At 46.1% G+C, this 17,613-nt stretch overlaps 1 protein-coding gene across 4 annotated transcripts in view; it reads left to right on the forward strand.

Moving 5' to 3' along the window:
* HECW2 (HECT, C2 and WW domain containing E3 ubiquitin protein ligase 2) overlaps positions 1-17,613 on the forward strand; it is a 1,325,610-nt gene that overhangs the window by 245,984 nt on the left and 1,062,013 nt on the right. For 3 of the 4 annotated variants that reach the window (XM_063934135.1, XM_063934134.1, XM_063934138.1), the window contains exon 2: positions 7,275-7,383. The exons of the other annotated variant lie outside the window; for it this stretch is intronic. The gene's annotated coding sequence lies outside the window, so the exon portion shown is untranslated. The remainder of the gene's footprint in view (positions 1-7,274; positions 7,384-17,613) is intronic. 4 annotated transcript variants of the gene reach the window in all.

The raw sequence follows: 17,613 nt of genomic DNA on the forward strand, positions 1-17,613 counted from the left end.
TTGTCCACGGCACCCCGGGTCTTTTCCAAGGTAATGGCCGAAATGATGATTCTTCTTCGAAGAAAAGGCGTATTAATTATCCCTTACTTGGACGATCTCCTGACAAGGGCAAGATCCAGAGAACAGTTAGAGGCCGGGGTAGCACTAACTCAAGTAGTGCTGCAACAGCACGGGTGGATTCTAAATTTTCCAAAATCCCAGCTGAGCCCGACGACACGTCTGTTGTTCCTAGGGATAATTCTGGACACTGTTCAGAAAAAGGTGTTTCTTCCGGAAGAGAAAGCCAGGGAGTTATCCGAACTTGTCAGGAACCTCCTAAAACCAGGAAAAGTGTCTGTGCATCAATGCACAAGAGTCCTGGGAAAAATGGTGGCTTCTTACGAAGCGATTCCATTCGGCAGATTCCATGCACGAATTTTTCAGTGGGATCTGCTGGACAAATGGTCCGGATCGCATCTGCAGATGCATCAGCGGATAACCTTGTCTCCGAGGACAAGGGTGTCTCTTCTGTGGTGGTTGCAGAGTGCTCATCTGTTAGAGGGTCGCAGATTCGGCATACAGGACTGGGTCCTGGTGACCACGGATGCCAGTCTGAGAGGCTGGGGAGCAGTCACACAGGGAAGAAACTTCCAGGGCGTGTGGTCAAGCCTGGAGACGTCTCTTCACATAAATATACTGGAGCTAAGAGCGATCTACAATGCTCTAAGCCTGGCAAAACCTCTGCTTCGGGGTCAGCCGGTGTTGATCCAGTCGGACAACATCACGGCAGTCGCCCACGTAAACAGACAGGGCGGCACAAGAAGCAGGGGGGCAATGGCAGAAGCTGCGAGGATTCTTCGCTGGGTGGAAAATCATGTGATAGCACTGTCAGCAGTGTTCATTCCGGGAGTGGACAACTGGGAAGCAGACTTCCTCAGCAGACACGACCTTCACCCGGGAGAGTGGGGACTTCATCCAGAAGTCTTCCACATGCTTGCGATCCGTTGGGAAAAACCAATGGTGGACATGATGGCGTCCCGCCTCAACAAAAAACTGGACAGGTATTGCGCCAGGTCAAGAGATCCTCAGGCAATAGCTGTGGACGCCCTGGTAACACCATGGGTGTACCAGTCAGTGTATGTGTTCCCTCCTCTGCCTCTCATACCCAAGGTACTGAGAATTATACGGCAAAGGGGAGTAAGAACGATACTCGTGGCTCCGGATTGGCCAAGAAGGACTTGGTACCCGGAACTTCAGGAGATGCTCACGGAAGATCCGTGGCCCCTACCCCTAAGAAGGGATCTGCTTCAGCAGGGACCTTGTCTATTCCAAGACTTACCGCGGCTGCGTTTGACGGCATGGCGGTTGAACGCCGGATCCTGAAGGAAAAAGGCATTCCGGAAGAAGTCATTCCTACCCTGATTAAGGCCAGGAAGGAAGTGACCGCACAGCATTATCACCGCATTTGGAGAAAATATGTTGCGTGGTGTGAGGCCAGGAGGGCCCCGACGGAGGAATTTCAACTGGGTCGATTCCTACATTTCCTGCAAACAGGATTGTCTATGGGCCTCAAATTGGGGTCCATTAAGGTTCAAATTTCGGGCCTGTCGATTTCCTTCCAGAAAGAATTGGCTTCAGTTCCTGAAGTCCAAACTTTTGTCAAAGGAGTACTACATATACAGCCCCCGGTTGTGCCTCCAGTGGCACCGTGGGATCTCAATGTAGTTTTAGAATTCCTCAAATCCCATTGGTTTGAGCCACTTAAATCGGTGGATTTGAAATATCTTACATGGAAAGTGACCATGCTACTGGCCCTGGCTTCGGCCAGGAGAGTGTCAGAATTGGCGGCTTTATCGTACAAAAGCCCATATCTGATTTTCCATTCGGACAGGGCAGAACTGCGGACGCGTCCTCAGTTTCTCCCTAAGGTGGTATCAGCGTTTCACCTGAACCAACCTATTGTGGTGCCTGCGGCTTCTAGCGGCTTGGAGGACTCCAAGTTGTTGGACGTTGTCAGAGCCTTAAAAATATATATTTCAAGGACGGCTGGAGTCAGAAAGTCTGACTCGCTGTTTATACTGTATGCACCCAACAAGCTGGGTGCTCCTGCGTCTAAGCAGACGATTGCTCGTTGGATTTGTAGCACAATTCAACTTGCGCATTCTGTGGCAGGCCTGCCACAGCCAAAATCTGTAAATGCCCACTCCACAAGGAAGGTGGGCTCATCTTGGGCGGCTGCCCGAGGGGTCTCGGCATTACAACTCTGCCGAGCAGCTACGTGGTCAGGGGAGAGCACGTTTGTAAAATTCTACAAATTTGATACCCTGGCTAAGGAGGACCTGGAGTTCTCTCATTCGGTGCTGCAGAGTCATCCGCACTCTCCCGCCCGTTTGGGAGCTTTGGTATAATCCCCATGGTCCTGACGGAGTCCCCAGCATCCACTTAGGACGTCAGAGAAAATAAGAATTTACTTACCGATAATTCTATTTCTCGTAGTCCGTAGTGGATGCTGGGCGCCCATCCCAAGTGCGGATTGTCTGCAATACTTGTACATAGTTATTGTTACAAAAATCGGGTTATTATTATTGTGAGCCATCTTTTCAGAGGCTCCTCTGTTATCATGCTGTTAACTGGGTTCAGATCACAAGTTGTACAGTGTGATTGGTGTGGCTGGTATGAGTCTTACCCGGGATTCAAAATCCTTCCTTATTGTGTACGCTCGTCCGGGCACAGTATCCTAACTGAGGCTTGGAGGAGGGTCATAGGGGGAGGAGCCAGTGCACACCACCTAGTGGTCAAACTTTTAATTTTGTGCCCTGTCTCCTGCGGAGCCGCTATTCCCCATGGTCCTGACGGAGTCCCCAGCATCCACTACGGACTACGAGAAATAGAATTATCGGTAAGTAAATTCTTATTAAAATCCTGAACTTCTATAGAGCTAAAACCTCTTACAGTTGTGCTAAGTCAAGCAGACTTTGGTCACTTTGTCAGTCGGCTTTGTTGGTAACCCCTTGATACATATAAAAATGCCTTATTGACATAAAAGCAGCCATTTTCACTGGTCATAGGGCTTTTCGGCCTATGATAAATATGCATCTTGTTGAATCCCTTTGCAAAGTTCTCTAGTTTGATCATAATGTCACTCACAATGCATTAGATGAGGAGGCCAAAAATGCGTACGTATTCACTCTGCCGTGTTTCATATGAACTAATCCATTGGTTCCCAAACTGTGACGTGGCACCCTGGGTTGTCTCTGGACACTTGCAGGAGTGCCTGCTTTGGTGGCCCAGGACCAATTCAAATTATTTATTGTCAATATAATAGGCAAAACCAATACTGGTGGCTGGAAATCTTAAAATATGTGGATAATTAAACCTAAGTATGACAAATATTCTTTTTTCTAAATTTCTCAATAAGAAACATTTGGCCTACGGTTGCTGTGAAAACATTCTGATACTCTAGGGTGCCGCGATTCCAAAAAGTTTGGGAACCAGTGAACTAGTCTGGTCTTCAGTGATGTCAGAGTATATTTGTCTACTGTCCTGGAATGTCTGTGAGACTCCGGGAGTATTGGCAGATGTCCTGTTACCCGGGTACAGTAGGCGAAGATCCTGGATATCTCAGCCTCTGCCAAAGGTAGACTACACATGCCTGATACATGCAATGAAAGCTCGGATAATGTACAGGATCATGAAAGATTCAGTTGTGTGTAATTCTGCTACACACCCATAACAAGCCATCTAATCACTTAGCCTATGTATGAACCTCCCACTGGTACCGAGTTACAACTATTCAGATGCAAGTGGACACTTGTAGTTGCTAATACACTATGTAGACAAAGCGATTGGACACTAACAGCAAATAGATCAACACAATTTTATTGACGGCAGTACTTTGTAGGCCCACTACATGCAGTGATTACTGCAGACACCCTTCTTACCAAACTGTCCACAAGTTCCTGGACAACAGCAGGCAGTGTGCTTTGCCATTCCGCCTTAAGTAAAGTGACCAACTGAGACACTGAAGGTCGAGTCAGTCTAGAACGTACCTGTTGCTCCAGTTTGTCCCATAAATTCTTAGTGGGGTTAGGATCTGGACTCTGACCTGGCCAGTCCATCCGGGATACCAAATCTTCTGTATACCAATCTAGTGTTGCTCTAAAAACATGACATCACGCAGCCTATGCTGATCCCCTTTTCAAGCTCAGTTAGCTCCTTCCGGCAATCCATATCATTAGAAAATGATCTAATCAGTGCCCCTCTACCCGTTTTATACCTTCATGAACACCTGTCTGCTTCAGGACCACACCATTTCACTTGCATGGGGTGTCTTGCTGCAGGATGAAGTCAACGGCAGTGAGGTTTTTTGTAATTTTGTTTCCGTATTGTTATGATTAGAGGAAAGTACCTGGGCAGACTGGCGTGGAGACCGGGGTGACAGATGACGACAAGTAGATGAAAAATTGATAATCTTCAGGACAATAATCCCAGTTCTTCTGGATAATAATCCCATGCAGGTGTTAGCTCTTTTAGCACTAGATTGTTAGCTCTTCAGAGCAGTGCCCCCTTTCTTCTTGTTGTCAAAGCCCTTTCTTGACACATTTCACTCGCAGCTCTCTCCTACTCAGCGACCATCTTTACCCGCTTTTTCTCCTGCTGGTAAAGGCTCATCTCTATCTTTGGCCGCCAGCCCCAAGTAGTACGATGATTAATCCCTCACTTCTTCCATTTTAGCTGTATTATGTTTTGAGAATTGTGGTGCTCTTTGTTACCTGTACTCTATTTTTGTTATTTATTTACTGTAATGCTAAGTTTGTCTCCCAGTACTGTCCTTTGAACGGCTCTGTGAAACACTTGTGGCGCCTTATAAATAAAATGTAATAATAATAATAATTATCCAAAAGATCCGGGATTATTGTCCAAAATAAGACTTGTAGAGTGCACCAGCAGGTCTTCTTGCCTATAAGAGCCGCTTTTCCTATAAGACTCTATGCGCCTACCGGTACTGGGATGCCAACCAGGACTTACGCCACTGATGACGGTACGAGTTTACCCCCCGAGATGACTAGAGTTATCTGCTGGTAGAAAAGACAAAGCCAAGATGAGAAAGACTGGGACCAGAAATAGGACTGAGGACAGACCAACAGAGCTGGGACCACGTACAAAGATAAAAAGGGGGCAGGGAGAGACACTGTAATGAAATGGAGCTGTGTTGATAAGGGCAAATGTGGTGGTTATGTATAAAGCAGCTGAATGCAAATGACAATGATAATGGTATGTAGCAGAAAAAAACAAAGAGAAAGACAAGACAAAGAACGAATACTGTGTGGAAAAATCCACACTACAACCTGATGCTAGGCAGACAGGATCCAGACAGGACTGGGATTAGCAAAGATTCTCTAGCACGAGAGCTCACAAGGCTGGCAGTTACTCACAGGAAGCAGGAACTATAACCAGCGTTAGAGGAGTGCACAGGAAAGGATTATAACAGGTGCCTGCAACAATTCAAACTAAGCTCTCCTAATGAAAAACTCTGTGCAGCTGCGCTGCTGCACGAACACATATAATAATTCCTCGGTAACGGGGTATGCTGTCTGCCTCTGGCATCTCCATTGCCAGGCGCCCGGTGGCTCCCAGGCACCTCTGCAGTAGTGTTGCCAGGCACTGGGTGGCAGAGGCGTCACTCACCTCCTGGAACACAGTGCAGCTGCAAGGAAAAGGGGATGGGGATTCACAGTAGGGGTGGGGCTTCATTTTGGGGGCGGTGCTTCACGGCTTGTCACACGTTTTTGATGCTTGAATGACAAAAAGGGAAGGGACTTTGCAGGAAGGGGGCAGGGCTTCACGTCCCGACACCCGTTTTTTTGTCACTTGGGGATTTGGGAGGTGGGGGCTGACTCCAGGGGAGTGATGTGCCTGCAGTGCAGGCTCCTGCACAGTTATAGGAGCCGAGTGCTGCACGTAATGTAACAGTGCCACACTCGGCTCCTGTCACTGAGCAGGAGCTGGCATTTTGGTGTCACCCCTCGGCGGGTGACACCCGGAAGCGGCACGCACCCCCCTTGTGAAGCCACTACCAGAAGGGACTCTGGCAGCCAGAAGAGGCACAGCGTCCTGGTCGCCTGGCAACGGCCAGGACCTGCGTCCTCCCTGAACCGCATTGTGGCTGCTAACACGTGTACATATTTATTAAGTCATTCTGTATCATATCAACAATAAACCAGAGTGCTACAAGTAGTCTTGCTTTCTCAGACTATGACACTGACTCCATCATTCTGTACAGATAACATTACTTGCAGTTCACTCCTCCAGCAAATGGTAATCTGTCCTTTTTAGTTCTGTAACCAATTTGTTTTCATTGACTGTACTATGGGGGTGATTCCAAGTTTATCGCTAGATGCTGTTGTTCGCAGCACAGCGATCAGGCTAAAAAATGGCATTTCTGTGCATGCGTATGCACCGCAATGCGCACGCACGACGTACGGGTACAAAGTCCTTTGTGGTTTTGCACAGGTTCTAGTGATGTTTTCATTCGCACTGATGGCCGCAGGAAGGGGGCGTTTCTGGGTGGCAACTGACCATTTTCAGGGAGTGTTTGGAAAAACCCAGGCGTCTGAAAAAATGCAGGCATGGCTGGGCGTTCGCTAGGCGGGTGTGTGACGTCAAATCTGGACACGAATAGGCTGAAGTGATCGCAAGCACTGAGTAAGTGCAGAGCTACTCAGAAACTGCACAAACTGATTTTGCAGAGCTCGGCTGCACATGCGTTCGCACTTCTGCTAAGCTAAAATACACTCCCCAGTGGGCGGCGGCATTGCGTTTGTACGGCTGCTAAAACTAGCCAGCGAGCGATCAACTCGGAATGACCCCCATTATTATATATCCTTTTTAAGTAAAGAAGAAAAAAAATATTTTTGTTAATGAATAAAGAATGTGCAAATATTGAGCTTAACCTCCTACATTGCTTACAACCATTTTTTGGCAACAAGTTTCAAGAACCTGTAATTGCCTTAACCATAATTTTGTTTTATGAAAGTTGTTCACTTCACTGGCCTTATTACTCATTCATATTCCGTTTTCTTCCCATCAATTTCTTTATGAACAAAGGAGGAGTTTTGCACATGAGCAGCCTCACTGAAGTGTTTGTCAAGAAAATGGAGTAATTGTTATCCCTGAATTTTTTGGTATATCTTTTTGTACCTTTGCGTTATTCATACAGAATTATCAGCATTGATTATTAGTTCTGTCAAAGATTTTATAATATTGAAAAATATTTCTTTTTTTTTTTTGTCCAGCTGAATATTAGAAGAGTATTGGATCAGCATAATCAGACCATTTGCATTCTTCAGACTTTGCAGAGAATAGCAAGATATAAGGCAAAATATATTCCAATGCCTTCTAAAGGTACTGTAAAGTATGATTTAACTAATTCTAAAAACTGTGTATTCAGAGTGCACAATTACAATGTATGTTTATTTTTTTGAGATTGCAGTCCAAGATACAGTGGGATTTGTGTAAATGCACTTCCTTGTATAAATTGGAGATGAGCGGGTTCAGCGATCCGAACCCCCCCGAACTTCACGTTCTGAGGCGGGAGCCGAGCCCGCCAGACTCGGAAACCAGAACAAGGCAAATCGTCATAATCCCGCTGTTGGATTCTCACAGGTTTTGAATTCCATTTAAACAGCTGCGCGTCGCCACAATTTTTACTCCGAACTTGGAGAGTGAGGTAGACAGACCTCTGTCTCTCTCTGTGGGTGGTGACGTCGGGTGGGGTCAGTGTGTGCTCTCTAGGGGTCCAGTCACAGTGGTGTCCCTGTGATGTTAGGGGTGCTGTCCTGGTTGTCACTGGTGTTTCATGTGCTGTTAGGGATGCTGCAGCTGTACATGAGTGTTGCTGTCCTGGCTGTCACTGTGTTGTACAGGGGGCAGGAGCGCTGTCCTCTTGTATGCTGTGAAAATACAGGTGTGCTGGCCCTGTATTGTATGCTGTCAAAATTCAGGGGTGCAGTGAAAATAAATGTACTCTGGCCCTGTCTTGTATGCTGTAAAAATACAGGGGTGCTGTTGTTAAAATAAAAGTACACTGGTCCTGTAGTCTGTAAATATACAGGGGTGCTGTTGTTAAAATAAAAGTACACTGGTCCTGTAGTCTGTAAATATACAGGGGTGCTGTTGTTAAAATAAAAGTACACTGGTACTGTATGCTGTAAAATTACAGGGGTTCTGTTGTTAAAATAAAAGTACACTGGTCCTGTAAAAATACAGAAGTGCTGTTGTTAAAATAAAAGTACACTGGTCCTGTATGCTGTAAAAATACAGAGGTGCTGTTGTTAAAATAAAAGTACACTGGCCATGTCCTGTAAGCTGTAAAAATACAGGGGTGCTGTTGTTAAAATAAAAGTACACTGGCCCTGTCGTGTAAAAGTACAGGGGTGCTGTTGTTAAAATAGAAGTACACTGGCCCTGTCTTGTATGCTGTAAAAATACAGGGGTGCTGTTGTTAAAATAAAAGTACACTGGCCCTGGCTTGTAAAAATAAAAGGGCGCTGTTGTTAAAATAAAAGTACACTGGCCCTGTCTTGTATGCTGTAAAATTACATGGGTGCTGTTGTTAAAATAAAAGTACACTGGCCCTGTCTTGTAAAAATACAGGGGTGCTGTTGTTAAAATAAAGATACACTATCCCTGTATTGGTGCTGTAACATTACAGGGGTGCTGTGAAAATAAAGGGGCACTGTTCTGTGTGCTGTAATAATAAAGGGGTGCTGTCCTGTGAAATGGAGAACAAAAATTTGGAGGAAAAAATAGTGGAAGATCAGGAACCACTTCCAGTTCCTAGTACTAATGCCGAAGCTGATGCTGCCACCAGTCATGACATTGACAATGCAATTCCATCAGTGTCGTCTGCTAAGGCCGATGCCCAATGTCATAGAGGGCATGTAAAACCCAAGAAGCAAAAATTAAGAACCAAAAAAAAAAGAAGAAATTATCTGATAAAAAAAAACTTCAAATTGACAATATGCCATTCACGACATGAAGTGTCAAGGAAAGGTTAAGACCTTGGCCTATGTTCATGACTCAAACAGAGGACTATGTGTAATACCCTGCGCTTCCTTGTTTAAACATGTAAAAGTGACCACTTCAACAGAGATAAAAATACTGAGCTTTTTATTTTTGATGAATTGGTCCAGCATCTGCTCCAGATAGTTCATAAACTGCGATATAGCAATTCCATTTGGTGTATATCTGAAACAATATATGTGCTGCCCTCCCACAGGTGAGTCCACACTCTGAAGAGTGTGGTTGTTGTGACAACTCACTTTGGACATCCGTCAACGCCGATCACTGTCTGGGAGCGAGGCTGCAGATTCCAGACCTGCGTGTGCCTGTCTACCACACTGAACATCCGTGGACTCACCTGTGGGAGGGCAGCACATATATTGTTTCAGATATCCACCAAATGGACTTGCTATATCGCAATTTATGAACTATCTGGAGCAGATGCTGGACCAATTCATCAAAAATAAAAAGCTCAGTATTTTTATCTTTGTTGTGTGACCCACGTTGTGTGCTATTATGTCACTGTGGTGAAGTTGTCCCTTTTACATGTTTAAACAAGTTAGCGCAGGGTATTACACATAGTCCTCTGTTTGCATCTGTACCAGTTAGGGTGTTGGATGAACACCCAATCTGTGTGTTTTCCCAGCTGCATGTCCTGTTTTTAACAGCGCATATTTTTAGCAACATTTTTTTAATTCTATGTTCATGACTGGTGGTTCAGCTTCTCATGAAGATGGAAGCCCTCCTTCCTCTCGAAAAAAATAAAAATAAAACTTGTTAAAGTACAGGAAAAATAGGATTTTAGTACCTACCGGTAAATCCTTTTCTCCTAGTCCGTAGAGAATGCTGGGGACTCCAAAGGGACCATGGGGTATAGATGGATCCGCAGGAGCTTGGGCACATTATAAAGACTTAAAGTGGGTGTGAACTGGCTCCTCCTTCTATACCCTCCTCCAGACCTCAGTTAGAAACTGTGCCCAGGAGAGATGGACATTTCGAGGAAAGAATTTATAATTTAAACACAGTGAGTGTTATACCAGCTCACACCACAAACATACCGCAAGACATGGCCTTCAACAGAATACCAGCCCACGGTATGAAAAACATACAGCCATATGCTGAGAGAATATGCAACACAACCTGTATGTCAACACAACCAATAATAAGATACCGCATGCCAAGGCATGAACAACGTCAGCGACAACCTGACAGAAAGGAAACACCACAAAGTGCAACCATAACCAATAACTGCAGACACAGTACGCACTGGGACGGGCGCCCAGCATCCTCTACGGACTAGGAGAAAAGGATTTACCGGTAGGTACTAAAATCCTATTTTCTCTTACGTCCTAGAGGATGCTGAGGACTCCAAAGGGACCATGGGGTCTGTACCAAAGCTCCGGACCGGGCGGGAGAGTGCGGACAACTCTGCAGCACCGATTGAGCAAACATGGAGCCCCCATCAGCCAGGGTATCAAACACATGGAGCTTAGCAAAAGAATTTGAACCCGACTAAACAGCTGCTCGGCAACGGTAAACCACAGAGGCTCCACGGGCAGCCGCCTAAGAAAGCCCATCTTCCTAATAGAATGGGTCTCCACCAACAACGGTAACTGCAAACCAGCCGTAGAACCAGCACACCTAATGGCATCCCAGATCCAGTGTGTAACAAGCTGCTTAGACACAGGTGCCCCAAACATGTTGGGAGCATACCGGACAAACAGAGTCTTTGTCCTCCCAATATGAGCCAATTCGGCGACATAAATATTCAAAGCCCCGACTACATCGAGAGACTTTGAAGAAACCACAGGTTTCTGCGAAATACATAAATCACTTCTTGGCAGAACTATTATACGAGTTCTCAATTCCACTTCATCCACAGGAACGAGCCAACAGGGGCTCATGTGAGACAAAGCTGCCACTTCCAACACTCACCTTGCGGACACCAAAGCCAATAACAAGACCACTCTACAAGAGAGAGACTTTAACACAACCGTGTGTAAAGGTTCCAATCAGTGTGACACAAGAAACGCAACACCACGACAAATGTCCACGGTGCCAAGGGTGCACAAAGAAGGTTGAATGAACAGTACTCCATTCCCGAAAGCCTGAACTTCCAGAGAGGTGGCCAATGCCCTTTTTTTTTTTTTAAAGAAAATCTATAAGGCCAAAACTGCACCGAAATGGAGCCTAACTCTAGGCCTGCAGCCACTCCTGCTTGCAAAGAGTGGAGCAGAACAACCCAGCTGAAAGACTTCCGTAGGAGTCGTCTAGGATAGATAGATAGATATATATATATATATATATATATATATGCCAACTACAGTGGTAAAGCTCTGCCGGTACTTCTTTTCTAGCCTGAAGAAGCGCGTAAATGCTTGATAACACTCCCAGAACTTGCTGTAACAGCTCCTCAGGTAGAGGAGGAGTCCAGGGATCTTCTATGAGTAAACCCTGAAAAAAACAGATACCAAGCCCTCTTTGGCTAGACCGGAGTAGAGAGTATCGCCTGAACCTTTGCTCTTTTTACGTTTATCACCCTCAGAAAAAATGAAAATAGAGAGGACCCAAAGACCGACTGAAAACACCCAAGGTGTCACGGGCATCCACTGTTATAGCTTGCGTGTCCCTTGACCTGGAACAATATCCCCTAGGCCTCTCGTTGGGGCGAGGCGCCAACACGGCCAAATGAGGCACTCCACCAAAAACTTGACACTTCAGTGAAAACATCTCGATAACGACTGGTCTTCCCCTCGGACGGAGATCGCGTCTGCAGAGGAAATCTATTTCTCCGTCGTTTACCTCCGAAACGAAGACTGCTAATAAAGCGCTCACCAGTCTTTTCACCCAGCTGCAAACTTTTGCATCTTCTGCCAATGTCGCTTTGCTCCTTGACCCGCCCTAGCGGGTCAAGGCCAATTCTCGGACTAACGCAAATTAGTAGACGAGTCCCCACCGGAGTGGGATCCAGCCAGATAGACTCAGCGACCTGTGGTGGATGTGTTAAAACAGAAACCGAGATCCGCTTCTGCGGACCAAACAGGGCTGCAGAACTCTTACCTTTTCAGCTTCCACTGTCTTCACAGAAAAGGAAAAAGGAACGGTATTGAACGATTAAAACAACTGCATCCCACAAAAGAATGTGGCCCCAACCGTTGCGAAGGAGTCTAACTCACAAAGCTAGACTTACCAGTGGTATCCGCCGAGATTGACTACACTGAGGCATCCCCAAACCGCTGTATACCGGCCCTCCAGTATATCTCGGAGACAACCTCAGCAGTTTTCCCCGGCCACACCTCCTGCCGTCACGCGGCAACCTGCTGCAATGTTATAGAATATAATCAACATAAGCCACCTTACCCACTCTCTGTAGGGTAATTCTATCGGATGCCTGTCCGAACAGAACACTTTCCCATGTACATGCAGTGCAAATAAGTATAGAAATAAAATATCACTTAGCTTCCTGTGTATGATCCTTTGCGACCGGCTCTGTGTCGACCAGGAGTTGACTGCCACAATGTTCTCTCTGCGTCGGGAAGAAAATAATATACGTATACATATAAATACATATATATATAACCTATATGCAAGTGGATTGTCCAGACCCGTCCGGTCCCTAGTGACAGTAATGTGTTCTGAATGTGTATGACCATGAACTGACATGCCCCAGATTTGGATCTACCAGGAACGTTATGGTCGACAGAAACTTAGTATATGTCGACCGCAGGGAATAGTAAGCGGGCAAAAAATAACAATCTTGGAACCCCGAGGGGTCTGAGGGAAGCATATATATACAATTTCCATAACACTCCCCCCACATATACCTATAAATATATATACAGGTACAAGGCAATAACAGCCTGTTAATTTTTTTACCCAGTGAATACCGTTGATGCCGACAGGGCACCCACAAACAACTGTGTCTCCACAAGCGTGTTTACTTTTTTAAGCACACAAACACCAACCTGCTAATACTTAATTTTCCAAATCAAGTACCGCCATGCGCCGGCGAAGCCGACAGTTATCCCCACAGCAGCTTGTGACAAAGCCATCACACATGTCTACATATGTCGACTAACCGATAGTGGGTAAACAAACAGGGAAACACTGAATTTATGTATCACAACAAAGATTATGCGCCCATTATCAAACATAATGCTATATGACTCCCATATAGCATTAAAAACCAATGTGCCCCCCCCTCCTTCTTACTATACAGCAAGCCTTGGCGGGGACCTGAGGAAAATGGCGCTGACTCCGCTGTGAGGGCTAAGCTCCGCCCCTTCTCGGCGCGCTTAAGCCCACTCAAAAAATATATATACAAATACATATATTGAGCTGGGGGACCTATATACAGCTTATAACCCCCTGTATATAAACATAAATAGAAATCGCTGCCCAGGGCACCCCCCTGCGCCCTGCACCCTCATAAGCCGTTGGTGTGTGGAGCAATGGCGCGCAGTGCGATCGCTGCGGCACACTGGCGGGGTGAACATACCCGGTGTCCGGGCAACTAAATATGTCCCCCCGCCAGCGATCTATTCAGTATATGCCGCCCAGGGCGCACCCCCCCAGCACCCTGCAAGAGCCGATGGTGTGCGGGAGCAGGGAGCGCAGCGCTACCGCTGCTGCTCCCTCCGTTTCGCGGCACACTGGCAGGGTGAACGTACCCGGTGCCCGGGCACCTAAATATGTCCCCCCGCCAGTGATCAAAACCTCAGCAACATGCGGCCCAGGGCGCTCCCCCCCAGCGCCCTGCACCCTGCCAGAGACGTTGATGTGTGGGAGCATGGAGCGCAGCGCTACTGCTGCTATTACCTCCGTTACTGAAGTTTTCTGTCATCACTGAAGTCTTCTTTTCTTCTAATACTCACCCGGGTTCTTTCTTCTGGCTTCTGTGAGGGGAGTAACGGCGTTGCTCCGGGAACAAGCAGCTAGGCGCACCAAGTGATCGAACCCTCTGGAGCTAATGGTGTCCAGTAGCCTGAGAAGCAGGGCCCTTAAACTAAGAAGAAGTAGGTCCTGCTTCTCTCTCCTCACTCCCACACTGCAGGGAGCCTGTAGCCAGCAGGTCTCCCTGAAAATAAAAAACCTAACATAAAGTCTTTTAGAGAAACTCAGGAGAGCTCCCCTAGTGTGTGTCCCATCACTCCTGGGCACAAAGTCTAACTGAGGTCTGGAGGAGGGGCATAGAGGGAGGAGCCAGTTCACACCCACTTTAAGTCTCTATAGTGTGCCCAAGCTCCTGCGGATCCGTCTATACCCCATGGTCCCTTTGGAGTCCCCAGCATCCTCTAGGATGTAAGAGAAAAACAAATGTGCGTTCAGAGATATTACAAATCCCCAAGGAGAGTCCAAGTGTGTCCGCGGTTGCGATGTCTTGGCCTGACCTTCCCAAGACTGTATGAAAAGAGGAGACACCTACTACCATTTGCATGCTCCCTGCAAGTGCTGGGAGGAGCACCGCCCCAGTTGCTGATATTGAGATTGAGGATGTCACTGTAGAAGTACACCAGGATAAGAAGGATATTGGTGTAGCTGGCACTGAGGAGGAAGTTGACGATGTGGATTCTGATGGTGATGTGGTTTGTTTGAATAAGGCACCAGTGGAGACAGTTGTTGGCCATGGGATGAAAAAGTCCATTGTCATGCCTGGGCAAAATACCAAAAAATCCATCTATTCGGTGTGGAATTATTTCTCTGAGGATGAGGATGCAAACACTGAAGGGGGTGAGGACTCGGAGGATGAGGACAACATCTTGCCTCTGTAGAGCCAGTTTGTGCAAAGAGAGATTAATTGCCTCCTTTTTGGTGGGGGCCCAAACAATCCAATAATTTCAGCCACAGTCGTGTGGCAGACCCTGTCGCTGAAATGATTGGTTTGTTAAAGTGTGCATGTCCTGTTTATACAACATAAAGGTGGGTGAGAGGGCCCAAGGACAATTCTATCTTGCACCTCTTTTCTTTGCATTATGTGCTCTTTGGAGCATTTTTTTTGGCATAGTTTGTAAACCTGCCATCCTGTCTGCCACTGCAGTGCCACTCCTAAATAGGCCAGGTGTTTGTGCCACCCACTTGTGTCGCTTAGCTTAGTCATCCAGCTACCTCGGTGCAACCTTTTGGCCTAAAACCAGTATTGTGAGGTGTTCAGAATAGACTGGAAATGAGTGGAAATTAATATTACTGAGGCTAATAATACCGTAGGATCAAAATTACCTCCAAAGTCTGTGATTTTTGCTGTTTTTATGTCTTTTAAAAAAACCCATCCAAAACCAAAACCCGAAAGGGTGGTTTTGGCAAAACTAATCCAGATGCAAAATAGGAACGGAGATCCAGATCCAAAACCAAAACTCAAAAAGTGTCCGCCACACATCTCTCATATAAATGCTGAAGCTCAGTTTTTTAAGGTTCAGAGCCCTTTCCACAACACAAAGGTCTCCTTTTTGCATTTGGGGGCAATGCAAAGTATGTTACAGTGCTGCATTGGGAAGCAGTCAGGATCCCAGCTGCCTGGATCCCGGAAGTCAGAATACTGACACCGGAATCCCAACCCAATTCTGAAAGCCGACACCAGCATCCAGAATGGGTGCCGGAATCTCGAGAGCCGGAATGCCGAATGAAGATACACCGCGGTGCTAGAGAGGTAAGCCAGGGGGTGTAGGTTTAGGCTGTGTTTCGGGTGGTTAGGGTTAGGCTTCGTCCTGAGGGGTTAGTGTTAGGCTGTGGGGAGGGAGGGTCAGGGTTAGGCACCCCCCACAGAGGGTTAGGGTTAAGCTTCTGGGGGGGGAGGGTAAGAGTTAGGCTGCGGGGGGGGGGGGGGTTGAGGGTTAGGTTTAGGCGCTGGGGGGGTTAGGCTTAGGCACCTCCGGGGGTTGGTTAGGGTTAGGCACCAAGGTGGGAAGTTAGGGTTAGGCTGCGGGTAGGGAGGGTTAGGGTTGTGGGGAGAGGGGAGAGCACCCCTTACTCACCCCTGTCTGCTTTTTCACCAGTGGGATCCCGGCATCGGTATTTAGAGTCCTGAGATCCTGTGCAATGGGATTTCATACTGATCCCGCTGCATTGAACAATGAATGCCATGAACAACCCAGCTCTTCCTATAAAGAGTTTAATTTTGCATGCTGTCATTGTTGTCTGTACAAATATATATACTGTAAGTAAGTTCATGATGTCACAAAAATGGAAAAACTTCTTCACCAATCTGTGCAAGCTGTAAATGACCCTTATGCTGCCACACACGGAGCCGTTTTGGTCTACTTGTCTCATGGTGCTTTATGTGGAAATTCGTTTATAAGCTGTAGAATATTTAATATGCGTTATGCGCAGATAATCAAAATTGATGTTCCTGATATAATTTCTCTGTGATTGCTGTCTTTGTTAAGTACATTTACAGTTGTATAAATCCGGGATACATTTTTGCCAGGCGATCTTGTGCACAGAAGTAAAGCTCAGACAATCGCAATGACTTTCTATATGGGTTGGGTAGATTTTAATAAAGAATAAATGTTATGCAAATGAGAATATACATTCTAACTATAGGTCTATCTTTAGGCCTTTTAAACATGAGGTACATGATTTGTGTAAATTGATTTGATTTAAGGTTTGATTTAATTTCTAATCTTTTTATCATAATAATAATAATAGGGAGACCTTGTGACCTCACCAAGCTTTCCTTACTCAGCTCAGCCGACTGTTTTTGTTGTTGTTTTTAGTTAACAAAACTCCTCTTTTGTGTATTGGGAAGTTCCCAAGATGTATTCACTTGTGGAAAATTAGTACATTCATTGAATGCCAATATCTATTGTTTGTTCTAATGTCAGTGTCTCTGACAATGTTGAACATACAGTATCTTTGTGCAGTAAAGTGCTATAAACATATGGCAGAAGGACAATCTAAGGGGTCAGTCCACTTAGGTGCGAGTTGTTTCATGAAACTCGCAGACATTCGCACTAATGCATACTCCCGAGATTTCTCCAATCCAATTAAAAATGCCTATTCGTGGTACTCGCAATGGGGGTTTGCGAATTGTGAACCATATGCAATGTGAGAGAAGTGCATGAAAAAGTGGGGTAACCTTCCTGGACCCACAAAAATTGACATTTTCATTTACATAATCATACAGAAGGCTTTTAGTGGTCATAAGGAAAGTACTGGAGATTTTTAAACGGTGTTAAATGGCTGATTTGTGCATTTTTGTAGAAAAAAGTAAAATATAAAAAAGCAAACAATTTTATTTACTTTCATACGAAAAAAAAAGAAAAATGCAAAAGAAAGTAGGAAAAAGATGCTTTATGGGTACTTTGAGGTGACTTTCAAAAATTAAAAAAGGCGTGGCCTGGCCAGCATTCGGGGCATCAGCATCTTTAAATGGCTCCTACTGCCGTATGATAATAAGGGTGCCTCCGCAGAATTTCCCAGCCCCTTACTCACCCCTCTACTCCTCGTGCCTTCCCCGCTCACTTGGGCTGGAGAGAAATCAGCCGGGCGTCCCATTTGGTGACCTCCATGCTTGGGGCCTAGTCCGCCCGTGCAGACTCAATTTACGTCTGGATCTGGAGGCGCGCTGTGTTCTCC

The sequence above is a fragment of the Pseudophryne corroboree genome, chromosome 7 (genome assembly GCF_028390025.1).
Source record: "Pseudophryne corroboree isolate aPseCor3 chromosome 7, aPseCor3.hap2, whole genome shotgun sequence".
NCBI classification, from domain to species: domain Eukaryota; kingdom Metazoa; phylum Chordata; class Amphibia; order Anura; family Myobatrachidae; genus Pseudophryne; species Pseudophryne corroboree.